Here is an 18,352-nt window from a genome sequence, read left to right on the forward strand (position 1 = left end):
ACCATTGTGAAATATTTTACGTTATCCTCTGTTCGATATCAAGCGTCGTTAGGACAACGGCCAACGGGATATTAATTATATTCCAATTAACGAACAGGAGTGGGCCTGGTTGCGTTGTTGTTGTTGTTGCATCTCCACCGGTGACGTAATTAAAACGTGGAACACGGGATGGCAACGTCTCTGGCGATACACGTATTCCGTGACGCAACAAAAAGTCGGCGTTTTTCACTGCGCGCCGTGCATTTGTCTCCACAGTTTTGGAGCAAAGGTTAATTTCACGCAGCACGAACTCTGGCAATTGCGCTTGTACATTGTTAAGCGCGCGAACAATATACAACTGTTCGACTTATTCGAATTGAAGCGATTCTAATCCGCGTTGCGCGCTTCGTTGTGATTGGTGAATCGGTTGTACATCTTGACAGATAGTATCATCATCGAGGAGGAGATCGAAGATGAGATTTTTTTTTTTTAAACGTTTGATTTAAATTGGATCTTAATCGGTGGAATTGGAAAAAGGACGATCGTAAAATAAGTCGAAAATATAGAATAAAATTTTACGAAGCTCCCCCTCCCCCCTCCCCGTTTTCGAGGAAATAAACAATAAGTTTAAATATTCGCCGAATATACGCGCGCTTAATTATGTTTTGATCTATAATATATCTTGCTGCAATTCAATCCCTCTTTAGATTTATGTTTATTGTGCCGGAATATGTAAACAGGAATACATAATAAAACAGAATATTAACTTGTGATAAATTTTATTATTACAGAGATTATTGAAAATTTCTGCTGAATGTATAATTGTTCCATACCAATTAAATTTTCGCGAACGTTTCGATTGATTGAAAAACGAGAAAACTTAATAATTTCTTCTTCTTCTTCTTTTTTTTTTTTTTTTTTAATAAACAACTGATTTTGACTCCATAAATAAAGATCGAGCGGTATCCAGTCTTCAAAGGAGTCGTATCGCAATAAATTTAAAATTGTTCAAAATAAATTTTCATACGAAACAGAATCAAAAATATAAATAATCGATAAAATCTGTAAACAACCATTGTCCTAGAATCGAAATAATCTTTTAAACAACACCCCTCGAACACGTTTACGTAAAACCGAATTCGAAATCAATCTAAAATTCGTCGGTTGAAATTGATCAATTCGTCATGTTGATTAGTAAAGTATAACGGTGCAGGTTGATCGGTTCGTCGCATATAAAGCGTGTTCGCAATCGATAACGCGATATTTACGTCATATTTACGTTACAGGGACGCCCGTTTCGCCGGCCCTCTCGTGTATCCGCACGTTCGTTTGACGATATTAACGGTTGACCGGCCGCGCGGATACATATTGCTTCGCTGTCACCGAAAGTCACGTGGTCTCTCTCTCCAAATACATCGGCCGAAATCGTGGCCACCTACCAGCGCGCCACCAACAATGTTACGTGCATTCTCTCGTTTCATTACGACGCTGCCGCTTGTGTCGCAAGAAAATTAAAGAGGGAATTTGGTCGATTTTCGTGTTAATTTTCGAATTGTGACGATAACGTATGAAGCAGAGATGATGTATGCCTGTTCAATGAGGATTATCGAGGAATAAGAAAAAGATCAGTAGGGAATCAGTACGTGGAACAAGGCATCGCGATGTTTCCCTATGGAAGGAAGTAAGAGGTTAGGTTAAGTCCAAGTCACATGTAACTGTAAATCGTGTTTTTGTTCCAGTTTGACAATCTTTACTTTTCCGGTTATTATGAATTCTATTTCTGTGAATCGAATAGAAAATGGAATATTCATCAACATTATCCTTCTTTACGAGTTCAATATCTTACAGATTATGGAATAAATTATTAACAAAGTTAGGAAATGTATAACAATTGTTATGTAAAACGTAATATATATATATATATATATATATATATATATATATATATATACTCTCTATAACGTTATATATACATTAATACTTCATCTTCTTTAAGCGAATACCAATATATAATAGTTTTCAAATTTTTAAAGATTATTATCTGTCAACTGTATAAAATCAAATCATTATATAAATTGCAACTCTATCAATTCAATTTTGCTAAACATTAAAGCAACGTTCTTCATGTAAGAGGAAAAAAAAACATAAAAAAAAAAAAAAAAGAAAGAAGACAAAATTGCAAAACGACGACAAAGGTAGAGGGAGCCACGACCTTTCGTCCAGATTTCTCGGGGGACAGTTACGGTACTGCTCTCTCCGGTAACGACGACTCGTCGCGCGTGACTCTTGCTCGAAATAAATTAATCGCATGTGAGCCGGCGTGCCGTGTAATTCTTTAATGGTCAGAAAATTTTGCCGACCGGCCAACTATGGAAAAATGCATTGTGGAAAATGTATGCACGAGAACAGGGAAAGAAAACAAAAACAAAAAATTCAATGAAGAGGCACACGAGAAATTAAACGTTAACTAAGGGTAAAATTATATTATCATAAATCATGATGAATTTTTTTTAATCTAGGTGCAATGCACTTGATTAAAATTAATATTATAAATTAGCTAACGAATATGTGAAATAATACGAGCGAATTTCAACATGTACGAATGAAAGGGGAGAGAAGCATTAAAGAGGGCTTGCTGAAGCGGGGTGGGCGATCACGTGAGTTCACGGAACGAGTATAATACCATCATTAGAGGGCGTCACCGAATTCTTCCGGCATACAAAACTCAACACGAGGGCAGAACCGCTCTGCTCGGCCCGTATAAATAAAGTCTAAAGGGGGAAGAGGTGAAATCCCCAGCTCGATTTTACCTCCTGGAGGGAGAAGAGATGATGGCGCAGAGGGAGGTGGAGAGAGGAGTCCGTGAGAATAATATCTACCGCTTGTAAAATGGAGATAGAGGTCGTCAAGTGTAAAAGTATAAAAGAAGAGAAGCTCGATAATTAATTGGCTTCGCATAAGCTTCGTCCCATTTTTCTTTTCTCTTGCGCCCTGATCTTCTTTACCGTTGTTCCTGTTCGACTTCCTTCTTCTTATCCCAAGGAGAATTCTTCAAACTGAATCGAGTCTGGTGATGACGGAAGCGTAGTGGTTAGGTTCGTAGTAAGACGTGGGAAGAGGGAAGAAAATCTATTCATAATTTAAACGAAAATCTTAGTAGGTCCGCGTTTCGAGGCACTGCTTGTGTCGTTAGGAATTTAATATTGAATGGAGGCTACAGTGTAGTTGAAACTTTTAGCCAAGTTTAGAGAGAAATGATTTTTTAGATAAAAATAAATTATTCAATTTAGTTTTATTTTATGTTTCTTATTTATGATCTTTATTATTATTATTATTATATGATTTTAATATATGAAAAATATATCATTTCCCTTATTATAAATTTTAAACATTCGTCTAAAAGAAATGTTGATAATGTTATAATAATTATCTAATAATTATAATTTCATTTTATTTCTTTTCATTTAAAATTATCCATAATTAATTTAAATTTAAATCATTCGTTTCTTTCCCTGTTCCAAATTTTAACAAATTTTAAACTGATTTTCTTTAAAAAATAAAACTTTTCACGACACTTCAAAAAAGAGGTAAAAGAGAAGAAAGTAATTTCAACATCCTTACCAAAAGGACCATCCTGTAGTCGATTGTACAGTGGTTTTCTGCACAAAAGCTTCATCGCCTTCCCTGTCTCCTCCCCCTTCCACCCTTTTTCTCTTTCTCTCCCACCCTGGATCAGAAAGATTTAAGATTCCATATTAACCACGACCAAAAAAGTTCGTCTTTATTTGCATTCTATCAAAGGCCTTTTGAGAAGCCGCCTCGAATCCCCGGACTTCTAGCCATGTCGACGGCTTTTCATCGAACGTTATTTCACGTTGGTGTCCGGTACACGCATAGACTAGGAATCCGGTCCGCGTCGAACCTCGAAATTTCATTGTGATGCCAAGAATTCGCTCAAAGTGATTAAAAATCTCTGGCGAAACACGAGATGAACATGATGAGATGAATGAATACTCTTTTCTACGTTCTCAGCACTAACAGTAACAGATTTCCTATAGAAGATAAATCCATTGAATTCTTTTTATCATTTAGAAATGTGATTAATCGCATTTAACTAGTTAGTTTCAGTAGTTCGTTTATCACAAGATTTTTAACAATCGTGTAAAAAAGAAAAATAAAAGAAAAACCCAAAGGTTTTTTAAAAGGACGCGACGAAAGACAGAAAAAAGAAAAAAAATTCTGGAGATAACGGTGGTGGGATGAATAAAGCCGAAGACGACCGAGCACTTGACCAAGGAACTTTCTAAGGAGGCGCCATCACTGGAAGCCCTTTAAGAAAAACTGATATAAAGTAATGGATTTCCAAGGTGTTCGGTAATCACACTCGCGAAAAGAATCTCCCTCCTTCCTTCCTCTCATCGTCCTCTCTATAACCCAAGTCTAGAACGAAAGAAGAAGCAGAAGATGAAGAAAAGTGGCAGATAGCTACGAGCTGGTTCAGTTTGAGAAGTGGCATTACATCTGTCGATATCTCCATCGATTCGCGATCAAATAAAACTGCCACCATCTTCTGTTTATCTTCTTTCCACTTTCTTCTCTTTTGTTCCATATTTTTCCTTCTTGTTTGTTTCTCATCCATCGCGTTTCTTGTTTCATCAATTGCATCCGCTTTCCTCTCTGTCCCTTGCCCATCTCGAGTCGACGAAGTAATTACAAGTTCGTCGATTAGATCCCATAGAAGCTGACGCGTGCAGCGGTTATGTATATGTGTGTCCGTGTGCGTCGATGCGATACGCGACGTAAGTTGCTCGACGACAGTCAGACGCCAAAATCCAACAGACAGATTGGCAACGACCGTCTATATGGTAACTCGAGAAATTGGAAATCTGACCGAAAAGGAAACGAGGTTATATTCCAAGATGTTCTTTCTGTATAGTCGAAATATATCTTTAAACGCTGATATCGTATTTTTACAACATATTTATTAACATTATCTCTATTCACTTTTATTCACTTTTCGATTCATTTGTTCCAAAAATGATGTATGAAAGTATTTAATCAAATAGAATATTTAAATAATATATATAAGAAATTATATAATCTTATTAATTCCTTTGAAGCATAGTTAAAAATGTTCATAGTTAATATTTTTAATGTTCTTATATGGCATGTGTTGAAATATTTTTCTTTTTAATTTATCTTGAAATATTAAATAGAAAAAATACGCAACAAAAGATACAAAATAGAAGAACTGTGGCACATTTATATTGAAATAGTTGTTAAATAGTATATATATATTTCATTTTTTTGATATTTTATGAAAATAAAGTTGTGGCCATTTAGACACATCACCTATTTTCATTTTAAAAATTTATATTATATATTTGTTTTTGGGGATATTCCCCGCTTTCTCTTTTATTTATTGATATAACATAAAAAAATTTTTACACGCTAAACATATGTATTGAAATAAAAAAATTCATATATATGCATATATATATATATATTTTCCTCACTCATGGGGAGGAGGAATAATAAATAATATATTTATTTATTAATAAGGAGAAAAAGTTACTTTGTTTTCTTATATTAAAATAAAAAGACACTTTCTATCTAAAGAAAAATATTTTTATTTTCTTTTTAACATTATTTATTTACATTAATATTACATAAAAGTATTTCTTCAAGGATGCGATGGAATTGAAATGTTGAATGATAGATGGAGTATAATTTCCTTTGTAATCCCTGAAAATGCTGAAATACATGTCATAAAAATTCATATCATAAAAGTAAAAACAAGTCTTAATCCTTTGCTTTACAAAGAAAATAAGTCAAGACTTGGTGATCCTTTAAAAACGAGATCGAATCTCGAACACGGGAGTTTTCTTCCGCCGGTCTAATACTTATATCCGACAGTACTAATAATGCTAACGAGATTAATGGTGGCGCTTATGTCCCTCTAGCGGCAGTGTAAGTACTAAGGATCGATGCACAATCTAGTCGCGGCAAGACATCATGTTACAATCTAAAAGAATTAATGCCTGAATTATGAAAATAAAATTTTATGATAAAGAAATAGATTTCGTAACAAATATATCACTTATTAAAGGTACAAGATAATATTAGTAGGCCTCTCAGGTAAAGCAAATTAGATTCAATTTATAAATTATAATAAAAAATAATAAATTTTTTTAACGTGTAACGTTCGTGTAGCACGTTTAGAGAGGGAATTCGAAACTGTTGCAAGAGAAATTCGTATATTTGTTTTGCTGTTAACTTTAACTTCGGTCAGGATGTTTCTGAAAACAACTCGTTACATAGTGTATTATGGTTTCAACTGATGTTCCGAAGTGTCATATCTGATTGGTTACAGTCGAATTTGAGTGGATTGACGTATGTATTTCGTGTTTTCGAATTTTGTTGTTCAATTTTGAATCGTAAAGAATCGAAAGATTTATCAATGTATTAAAACAGCTAAAATAGAAGCTTCTCAGAAAGGCATAACAAATTGATTTTTTGATATTCAATTAAAATTTTGTAATAAAAAATATAATAAGATATAATATCCGATCTTTCAATAATGAATCAGTTCGATGTTATTACTTAATTTTTCGATTAATTTATACATTTAAATAAATTTAATAAAATAGTAGCATCACGTTAAATATTGAAATTAAAAATTAAACATTAATAAATATCACATTATTAATTTCGTGCTATCAGTCGACATTTAATATTCAATATTCCCAATTCGGGAATCAGCAATCCCAAAAATTTATTCTCACGATCCGGTGATCTCGATAGTTGCGATTCTTCGAGTTACTATCGGAATAGTTGCAATCGTGCGCGAGTTTCGATCTTGGTTAAACTGCAATCGCGATAATTGCGAGCCTACGAGCTGCACTTCGCGACGATCATGCGAATTGCGATCTCAGCCGCGCTTTCGCAACTTGTGATTGGAGCAGTTGCGATAATCCGAGCAGTAATCGCGATAGGAGTGATCATCCAGATATTAACGACGTGAATGGCTGACATTCTACAAATTGTGACTTTGTAAGATGCAATCAATAACGATAATTAATAATTATGATTTTTGTTGAAAAATGTAAGGAGAAGGTAAAGAAGAGGTGAATTTTGTCTTCTTTTTATATGCGTCTATGTTACAAATGCAGGTTTTGTTTCGTTGAAAAATGGATAAATTATTGAATACATATCTAAACTATGCCTTTGTTAAACAATTTTTTACTTCTAGAAGAAATTCCATTGAATTCTAAAGTTTGTGTTTAATTTATTCTCATCGTGTATTCTATGAAAACAATAGGAGATAAAAGAAGTTGCAAGCATAGAATCCAAGCGGGAAAGCCCACTAGTGATGTTTCACCATGGTTGTAATTGCACAAATTCCTATCCTCTGAACGGTAATTATGCAAATTAGAATGGAAAATGCGAATGATAGCGTCGATAATGTTGTCATGCAACAATTATTACTTATCAGAAATTGCATCCAACTTAGACATTAAAAATTAATTATTATTCTATTATTATTTCAAAAATTCTTGATCTACACTAATTAAAAATCCAGAAGATTTCCAAGATTTAGTAATTTTAGTGCGGAGATCAATGTTTTCTTGGAAACAGATGAACAGAGAGGGCGCTGATGAGGCCAACAACGACGATAACTGGCAATGAAAAAAAGTTTGCTCGGTCGGTATTCTGGTTCAAGACGACAGAAATTACAAAGGTACAGCTCTCTTTCCTTATCTGAAGCAAAAGAGATGGGAGCGTCGCAGAAATGAGAAAATTCTCGCATTATCTGTGAATATTAGCCGGCGTTGAACTAGGTCAATCTGTTCGACGTTTCCCCAGCCGTCGAGGCCGGCCATCGACCGTATACCTGGAACACGGTCCAAAACAAGTTGGAAAAATAGTGCTGGTATCCTGACAGCAGCGGAGAGAGGGGTTTGGTGGAAGCTCGAACGATTGAAATAAAAATCCTCTTCGTCGTTTTCTTCCCCTTGATACTAGACATGCCTTTGCTTCTCCGCTGCTGGATAAATATTATCCGTTTAAGACGATATTTTTATGCTGTTTTGGAATAGGTTTTTTTTACATCATTCGTGAATGTGATTTCAAAGGAAGATATAGAGTAGGTGATATTATTTATTGTTTTCTGAAATTGAAAAATTCACAAGTTGATAGAAATTTTTTAAGATGTTTTAAGCACGTACTTTTTTTTAAATTGATCAAATGACGAATGATATTTTACATTGAATGTATTGAAATTTATGGATTTGATATAAATATCGTACGAACAATTTTAAAGTAATTTAAATAAAAGTCTATACTTTTTTTTCCTTGTTAAATTTTATGATAAATTGTATAACATTTTTTTATTTTGACAAAGTATGTTTTCATACGATTCAATTTATCCAGTCATCTCTAATTTTAATTTCCCTCTCTAGGCTATAAAATTTGCTTGCCAACCATATTTTCAATTCAAATGATGTGCAAATTTGCATTTAACGTATTCATCTCCAATAATAAGCCATTTGAAATAATTGGATCATCCATTCAAATTAAGTAACCAATATTTGAGAGATACTTTCGTTAAATAACAATATTGAAAGATATTAAAATAAATAGAAAAGATTCTCTGAAATACTTTTAATTCATTTATAAAATATAAATTATTTCAACATTTAAATTTTCTTAACCATGCCAATGAATCAAAATCTCTCAAATAAAGCAAAGATTTTATGTTGCGTATTTTCGATTTATTTGTGCCTTATATAAAAAAATATCAAAATCTATCCTTAAAATCGAAATATGAGATTAATATGAGATAATATCACGACCCGATTCATCGCTCCCTCTTTCTTTTATTCTTAAAAAAAAATGCGAGCGACATCTCGCGTAGATTCTTGATACCCTAGAAAGGAAGATGGCGAGGAGGGGGTAGAGAGAGGGGAGGGGACTGAAATACGATCACGCAGCATCGGTTTCATATTGTATATATGTCATTATTCGCCAACTGGAACGCTTTGAAGTCCTGGAACAGGGTTTATCTCTTTCTCCCTCTTCCTCTCCCCCCTCCCCCTCTGCCTTTCTATCTCTATCTCTCGATCTCTCTGTGTTTCGCTATTTTCGACGAGCATTCCATCCAGTTACATGCAGAATGGTATCCGGGAGCGAAGTAGGCCAGACCGGGATACAGGAAAATCCGAATTTAAAAGCGACCCAGAAAGAATAGCGAGAGAGACCCCCCCCCTCCCTCCTCGCGATTTCCTATGACTCGTGAGCTTATTCTGAGCTTTCATTGAATCGAAAACATGACGAAAAATTTCGATGTTTTTCTATGTGTGTGTGTGTGTGTGTGTGTGTGTGTGTGTGTGCGTGTGTGTGTGTGATAAGAGAATTTTCATTTTCAACACCTCTGATTTAATATTATTAAAAAAATATTCAAATATCGAATCTCTTATCGCGATAAATAAATTAATAATTGGTTTAAAAAAAAAAGAAACTGTAACAACAGATTATCTGGAAGGAAGGAAGGTAGCAGATCGAGAATCAGAATGCTCGTTAAGAATGAAAGAATCCATTCAGGCTGCTGCCTGGCTTAAGTCAAATATTTATTGTGTCAGCAAATAAAAAAGTTTCTTTCGAAAACTGCAAATATATATCTCATAGCGAGCCAACAGCTCCACGAAAGTCTCACCTTCCTTTTCACGAGCTTTCCCTCCCTCATCCCTTCGTAACTTACTCTCTTGCCACGGGAAAGCAAGCTAACTTTCTAAGTTGAATCAGTCCAAGAACAGGTTGCAAACGTAACTCGACATTGTCTCGAGCCTCGTTTCAAATTCTCGTCCGTTGGGTGTCGAGTTGAGAAAATAGGTTTTTTTCGTCGAGGGAATTGTTGACCCGTTGTGTCGTAATTCAAGCGTCTAGTAATCTAAGATAGTAGGTCACTTTATTTTAATGTAACCGATTTCGATTAAATTTAAATCCCGACTATTTTGTAGATTAATAAAAAGTGTCGTAAAAACATAAATTACATCAAATGTTTTAAAGAAGAAGAATTAAGTGTACATTCTGTTCTATCAAGAATTAAATTTTCTCTCTATAAATATATTTTCCATAAATCGTACGAACCTAACCTCCATTCCAACATAAAATTCAATTCTCGTTCAACCGAATGAAAAATTTAAATTTGTCGAAAAAGAAGGAGCGTTCAATGAGGAAAATTTATCCGTACCCGGTGTCTGCATCTGGTCACATTGTGATTTCGATGGGGCGGCTCGAATAACCATGAAGACCGCGGCTAACGACAACAATACGATGATGAATGCTCGTTAACTAACGAGGGTACAGTTTGCGCCGAAAAATATTCTTCGTATTGTCGCTGTGCACGCGTCGTCGTTTAACGCGTCGACACTTGTCCCATTCGAGGGTCTCTCCACGTGAAGGGGTGTGTCACCGTAACGACCAAAAAGGATACTGATATATCGCCCGAGCGACAGCTTTACGAATGATCCTGATACGTCGCCTTGTTATCTTCCGAGATACAGTCGCGCCACCTAGATAGACTCCTTCCTCCCTCGTGTTCGACTCGCGTGAATATAAATACATCCCTTTTGATGAGCAACAGGATTTCGAATAAAGGGATTCATGGATTCCCCGAGAAAGATGAATGTTATTATTTGAGGTTAAGAATAACAAGGGATGGAAAATCCTTTATTTGTTGTTCTTTGATCTTTTTTAGCGTGGCAGATTTTAAAGTAAGCTTCAAAAAATGATATAGGGGAGGTTTTATGAAAATAATACGAAGTTTGAAAATTGTTCAAATAAAAGTGAAATTCTTGATTGAATAGAAATTGTTAATAAAATAAGAAAAGAATAAAACTTGTATATATTAAGTCCTATTATATGAGGAGAGATTGAACATATACAGCCAAGGAGTCGTATAATTTTCAAATTCAATTTTCTCGAAAACTAATTTTTAAATGAAAAAGATGTATTCTATATTTTTTGCTTATTTATATGTCACAAGGAATTAATTTTACTTATGTTTGAAAAATTGTCAAACATTCATACATTCGAAAATGAAGTCTCCAATATTATTCTTGATTTTATTTCGAGCCATAGGATCTCTCTGATTCCATGAATTTATACCATGAATTTTGAATCATTCTGTATATGGAATGGAATGATAAGATCGATTCGATAAAAAGATACATATCTTCAAAAATCTCGTTCCTCACTTAACCTCACTTTTAATCCTTCGATTATTTTCTGTAAATAAAATGTGCAATAATCTCATAATAAAAAATCCAAAAGCCGTCTCTTTTTCAAAGCAACATGTTTCCTTCGCTCGTAAACCTCCTTATTTTCTGAAAACAAATCCTCGGAGAGTAGAGAATTGTTCGACGATGCAGAACGATCGCGTAATTCTCGCAGAATTATTTCGTTCAGCCTGCTGACTCGCGGGACGCTCGAAATATTTCCACTCGAACTTCCCGAATTCTTCTTTATCGGCAATACTCGCAAGCATGAGGCCGTTGGTTTAAATTATCGTCGTCGACGCAGAGCGTAGAGAGTTCAAATGAGATGGGAGAGTGGGAGACGGAAACATAAAAACATCGTCGCCTTTTCCACCAAAGTTCAAAGTTCTCCGCCAAAGCAACACGGACAAACGTCTTCATCAGCGATCTTAACGAGACATCTCGCGGACTTAATTAGCTTCCTCTCACTGGTTTCTGAAACGTTTTTTCGAACTTGCACAGAGACGTATCTTCCCCTTTCACATATCTTCTCGTTTCGTTTTCATTCTCTGCTTTTTAACAAGATACGTCGTACGTTTTTGTTTTTGAGGTTATGTTACAAAACTGTTATATACAAATGATTATATTACAGAAAATATACACGTTCATAAAAGTTTTTTACATAATAATCATACACGTGCTGTTTTATACGCGTGGAATCATATATTGGTTCTGTAAGAAATAACCAATAAACGGCACTTTTTACTTTCTGAATGCATTCTTCTTTCTGGCTTTGTACTATATGTATGACGAACAGGAGCGACATCTTATCGCGGCGACTAATCTCCGTGGAAACGATGACACGAGCCTCGACTAATCTGCCCCCTTCCCTCCCCTCGTCCCCGGATTTACTCGAATTCCTATTGAGACCGTTATCTAAATGTCTATTGGCATTCATGACGGATCCAACGGGTCTTTGTGCGACAAGCTTTAACCAGAGGCTCCCCGCGTCTAATATTCTCTCGAGGGATTGACGTATAGAGGAATAGATGTTGCCTCGCCGATTCGCACAATACGACTAATACCGTTCGCACGAGAGCGCGCTTTTGTAGCGTTGCTTTCGACGTGCAACGTTACCCTTTACTGGGTTATCGCGTTTGCTGGGATCGAGGATGATTATTCGACATAACGTAAAGAGACTATAAGAGTGTGTAATGAATGTGTCACTTTGTAAAAAAAAAAAAAAAAAAAAAAAAAAAACGGATTAATGAAAGTTTGCCTTAGTATTCAATAATCGTATCTTATTTTATTTTTTAATACATTACAAATAATATTCAATGCGATGTGGAACGAAAGGAGAATAAGATGGCGTAAGCGAAATGTAATTCTTTCGAATGTAATTATCGAGTATAATTTTATTATACTTTTTTTATTTACTTTTATTTATTTATATTCAGCAAATTGAAAAAAATTGTAATAACGAAGGATCGTGTAGAAGTTTGATAACAATGGATAGACTATAAGAGGATAAAGTTTTTTTTAATTTCGTGAGGATCACGGGTTGAAATAAAAAGATTTTAACATGACGAATTGTATTCGAATAGTAACCAGGATTTTATATAGGTTTTTGAATATAATAAAAAAAAACTTCTTTGTTTCTATGGAATAAAATAGGATTTGTACATTTTTCTTTTATACATTATTCTATTACTTCGTCGTAAATGTAAATCAGCCTCCAAACCTGTACAAACATTATCTTTAAGTTATAAAACAGATAGACGTGAAATGAGATAAAAAAGGACAATAAACTTATTGTCAAATGTGAAAAGGATTTTAAAAAAATGCGTATAATCGTGAATTGAAAAATACATGAATGTTCGATAAAGCTGAAAAAGCGCCGGAAGCATATTTAAGAAAGAAAAAAACAAAAGTTTTTCACATTATATACACATTTATAACGTTCAATGGCAATATATCCTTCATTCTTAAAAAATACAGTGGAAACCTCGTTCCACATTCCCCCTTCCCCCAGAACTTCATTTTTACAAAACACTTAACTCGATTACGTTGCTCGTTAATTGTGTTTATATTCTAGCATTGTCGATAAGGCAGCACGAGGGGACAAGTGGATTGACCGAGCGATAATGCGTTCCTCGATTGTTATGCTATTGTATTTGCATTTTGTGTTTACAAACAGAGGACCATGACTACGTTACACGCTTCGCTGCTCCATGTAATATTCTCTCTAATGGTGATTGATTAAACAAACTATAGCACACCATTCTGTATTCTATTTGCGCTTCCCCCTCCCCCTCTCCCCAAAAAATAGGGAATACGCGTTATTGTTTACCATGGGAGTAGATGGTGATCTTCGCTCGTGGAAGGGAGAAGGACAGAGCAACTATCGCGGTCGCGGGGAAAATTAGCGTGACTCGCAGTTATAAAGCTTTTCATCGCACCTGGCGCGGCTCTTAAAATCCACGTTGAAGCGAAACGACAAGTTTTTTGGCGTGCCGGGCCGCTGTTACGCAACATTGTAATTTCTATCCACGTGAAAAATCTAAAAGCGTGTGTATACCGACCGGATAGCGCGCCCCCCTTTTGAACGGCCGGCAATTTGCTAAGTTTCCCTGTAATCTGTGTCGCGGTTGTTCATAATTAATATCGCAAGAATGGAATTTCGCGCCACTTTTCGCCCTTCCGCGGCGAAAAGAAAAAGAAAAAAAAAAAAACTCGAACGAAGAGAATCAGCGACGAGGCTTTTTATTTTTTCAAAAATTCAATTCCGCGACTTTTTTCAAATAATAGATGAAATTTTACCGAGTATCAAAGAGTTGAAAAATCGTTCACGATTTATATAACAACTTAAGTGATTGTTAACGTGTAAATTTTGAAACGTTTGTTGTTCCTATTTTTTTTTTTTTTTTTTTCATATCAAAAAACGAAACAGAAGATATATCTTTCCTACGATTCGATGAATAAGTAACATGATTCACGTTACACGATTTTGCTTAAAAGGAATTCCTTAAAATTGTTCCGAATCGTTCGATCAAGGACTGAAGAAACGAATCTGGTCGTCCATTTCCAAGAGCGAAGAGGCTCGCGAATATATAACTTCCTCTTAATTAGAAGAGGCCCAGGTGCGAGATAAACAGCGTCCATCTTCACGATCCTCTCTGCTTCTCTATCTCGACTCTCACCCTTCGATTAAACACCTACGACGACCCAAACTCCTTTATTCAAAGCAACGATCCTTCCTTTCTTCCTTCCAACCTTTTCGCTTTTTCTACTGTTTTTCTTCTCGCCGCTTCTTGGAACTCGGCTTGAAATAAATACTACTCGACTTTCCAAGTCGAAGGGTGAAGGAGTGGATGATAGGAAATAGAATTGATAGGGAGGTAGAAAAAGAAGGGAAGGAAACGAGGATGAAGGAAGTTGGAGAGAGAGAGGGAGGCAAAAGGTGTACATAGATGTACATAAGGGCGAAGAGTTATGGCGTACACATGGAAACGTCGTGGCGATGCGTGACAAATTGGGCGCGAGAGACTAACAAACTCTGTCGGATATATCCGTCCACGGGCGGCCGACCAATTTGTCGATATCGTCGTCCTTGTATCGTTGCGCCTACCGATCGATTTGTATTGTTACCCGCGATGCCTTTCGAAACTGTATTCCGCGCGGCCTCGATACGAGTGTGATCGTTTCATCGACCGGTACAGTTTATCGGAATCGAGAAGTGGAAATTGGTATGATCAACATTATCGTGTGTTCGTGTTTCGAGAGAATAATAGATTTAGTAATAATTTCGTTTGCGAGAGTGCACGGTGAGATATTATAAGTAATAGTTTCTTCACATTCTTTAAATAAATATCTCTAATAGATAAATTCTCGTCTCTCATTTTCGATTCCAGTTTATCATTTCGTGTACATGTATGTCTGCAACGTCTACTACGCTATAATCATAACGATATTTCGAACCGACGGGTTTCGCATACTTACTTTCCTCCCTGCGCTTCTAAAAGGGAACATTTTCCATATAACATTCCTTCATTCCGAATATATAACCAAAAAAAAAAAAAAAAAGAAACACCAATTCCCTGTTTCCTGTTGGCCGGCACACCTGACTTACCAGATTCATACGCTCGCAAAACGGACGTGTCCCAAAATACACACGCGCTCTAAGAACTCTCCTACCCCCACTCCTGCCTCCTCCCCCACCACTCCCACTCGAGACATAATCTCGAATCCGTTCCGTTTGCCTCCTCCGCTTGCCGATTACTGAAACGAAAATGAACGACGCGAACGCTGGCCAGCGGAAGTCGATAAATACCCGAGGCTCGTACCCGTCATTTCCTGCCGGCATTTTCCTCGTGCGGCCACGGTTAATTTCGTCTGGCTAGGTGTCTACCAGCCGAGGACGTAGCTATGCAGACGTAATATGGTGTGCGTTCGGGCCCACACCGAAACGAAGATCCCGAATGGCAATCGGTATGTACGCGGAGACGGCACGGGCGAAAGGGAACGATGAGACGACAATTACGTTGAAATAGTGCTTCCGCCAGGAGGCGCGCCGGTGTCCTCCGTTTCCCAGCGTCCATTCCCGTCCACTATAGCTTCCATTCCTATGGTATGTGACCCTTTACGGTGTGACGCGTCGTCGATCTTTATAAATTTAGAATCACGTCTTCGCATTTCAGCGACAGCTTTCGTGGCGAATTGATTTTAATTAAATCCGTTTGATTTTAATTAAATATTTTCGTTTTACGGAGAGAGAGGAGGGGGAGAATTTTTTAGGTAAGAAAAATTTCTATTCGATTGAAATTGATTCTATTGATAAGGTATAAGAGAAGATTTGTGTGGGAGATATATAATGTACGTTGTTGATTGTCTTTGATATTGTCTTGCGAATTGTCTTGCGGAATAAGCGTGTAAATATCCTTGTTTATTCCATTGTACGGGATGGCTGCCTATTATTTGCTTATTTGTCGTTTGGTAACACACTGGCTGGAAGAAATGGCATCGATCGGTAGGAAGCTTATTCCGATATCCGAGATAAGTTCCGGAAAAAACTGTAAAGTACATGCTCGGATGAAATATTACCGGTGGATAGATTTGCAACGGATCGAGCCCGGGTTTCCTGTTGTCATAAATCTTGTCCACCTGCACGGTTTGAGAGCAATAAATAGAAACGATTCGCGCACACGCTTAGCCCACAGAATTCAAGAATTTCCTTTATTCGCTTTTTTATCAATACAAGTCATTTATGGTAAGTTTATTTTTATAGAATTTAAAAAGAAGAAATTCTACTCCCTTCTCAACGTTTCCGTATTACTTTTAATCATTTTAATCTTCATAAAATCATTTGCCTTCCAATTTTCACGTATCGAAAACAACGATTGAACAACGATATCACTACGTTGAACAACAAGCACGGTTGTCGTTCGATTTCTTCGTTTCTAGGTGTGACACATTGAAAAAGAGTAGTTATATCGTGAATGAATCGAGTAACGACCGGCATTTTAACCTCTAAATCGTCGAGTTCTTCTCTTTTCTCTTATTGCGCATGCCCACAGGCTCACAGGCTTGAATGAACGGTGCACGGACACTCTCGATGTATAAATAGATAAGTACGCGACTAGTGTACGTATATAGAACGTTAAATGAGGAACGAGGGTTATGTCCTGTGGTCGGAAGTCGACGAGCGAAAGCTTGCGCGATCGAGTAATTTTCGAGTTCATTAAACGGTGGAGAGAGGGAGCTGTGATCACTCTGATACTTATCGGTCGTGGTAAAATTAGTTTATACCACTTATAGGCGCAGTAACGAATAGCATTGCTTCGGTGAACAGATATTAATTATTGGATTTTTACTATTATCAAATGATGCATGATCGAAATTTGCATATAAATAATAGATAAATTACTATAGCAAAATTAAATTACAACTCTCTTTAAAGTAAAACATTTAAATTAATAATTTTATAAATGAAATTATTATCATCGCCTTAATTATTAACGTTATATATATATATATATTTTTACCTCGCGATTCTTGTATATTTTTTTATTCCGATCAATTAAATTAAGAAACAAATTTTGCAATTGAAAACACAATCGGGAGAGGAAGTTTTAATTACGAATGAAGGCAGCGCTAATTGCGATAAATTGGTTCTTTGAAGATCCAACAGGAGTCGCCACTAATTTTTCCACGAGTCAGGAGACGCTAAGAAAATTGGACGGAACTTGGGAAGACGTAGCCACTCGTTCCTCGTACATAGAACCACGTCCAAATATCGGCCAACTTGAGCGGTCGGTCTGTAGACAGAGCATATATAATGCAGGGTGTACAATCGTGACCCTTGAAATTAGATTTATCTGGCCCACACAGTTGACTCAGGACAACGCAGGTCAGCTTTTCCGGAAACGGATCGAAGTGGAAGTGGTCGCTAAAGGGGATCGAATTCAAGAAGATCATTCGTTACGTAAGAACGTCTCGTACAAATTAATTCTTTGAATATTTTCTTCGATATCAATTCATTCAAATTTTCCTTCGAAAAATTTATTCCATAGATTCTTATTATTCTATGTTCAAACAATGAGGACATAAATCAATCATAACCTATCTTTCGATAATACTCTCCCGTTCGAGCATAATATCGTCAAAACACTGATGATATTTCGATTGTTTCAAGAAATTGAATTCTACTCGGATTTTTCGTACTCAATTCGGTTATTACTTCCAAGCAATGAGAACACAAATCGACCATAACCTATATTTCAGCACTCGCTCGTGTCAATAACTCGTTCTCTCTCTATCGGCCGCCCGTTCGAGTATAATCGAATCGAGCGAAATCGTTAAAAGCATCGTTAACGCTCGTTTCGCACGGTTTACAGAACAATTATTAAGAGAGGGGCTCGTTGAATAATTAGTCGGCAAGAAGCTAATGATAGCCACCGGCCGAGATAAAAAGCGAGAAACACGGGCGTCGCATCGAATCAATTAATTTCACTGGTCGGCCGGCTACGTGACGTTCATTAATTACGTTGTTCACAACGATTTCTCGCGAGCCTAATAAATTCGAACTCGTTTTGAGAGCGCGTGACACGGGGCGACGT

The 18,352-nt window shown here is 36.4% G+C and overlaps 1 protein-coding gene across 1 annotated transcript in view; it reads left to right on the forward strand.

Annotated features, from left to right (window-relative positions):
- Positions 1-18,352, forward strand: part of LOC100871383 (tenascin accessory) — a 92,853-nt gene that overhangs the window by 21,004 nt on the left and 53,497 nt on the right. The window lies entirely within an intron of this gene.

This window comes from Apis florea, unplaced genomic scaffold (genome assembly GCF_048593485.1).
Source record: "Apis florea isolate Af1SG1 unplaced genomic scaffold, ASM4859348v1 contig_3203_pilon, whole genome shotgun sequence".
NCBI lineage: Eukaryota > Metazoa > Arthropoda > Insecta > Hymenoptera > Apidae > Apis > Apis florea.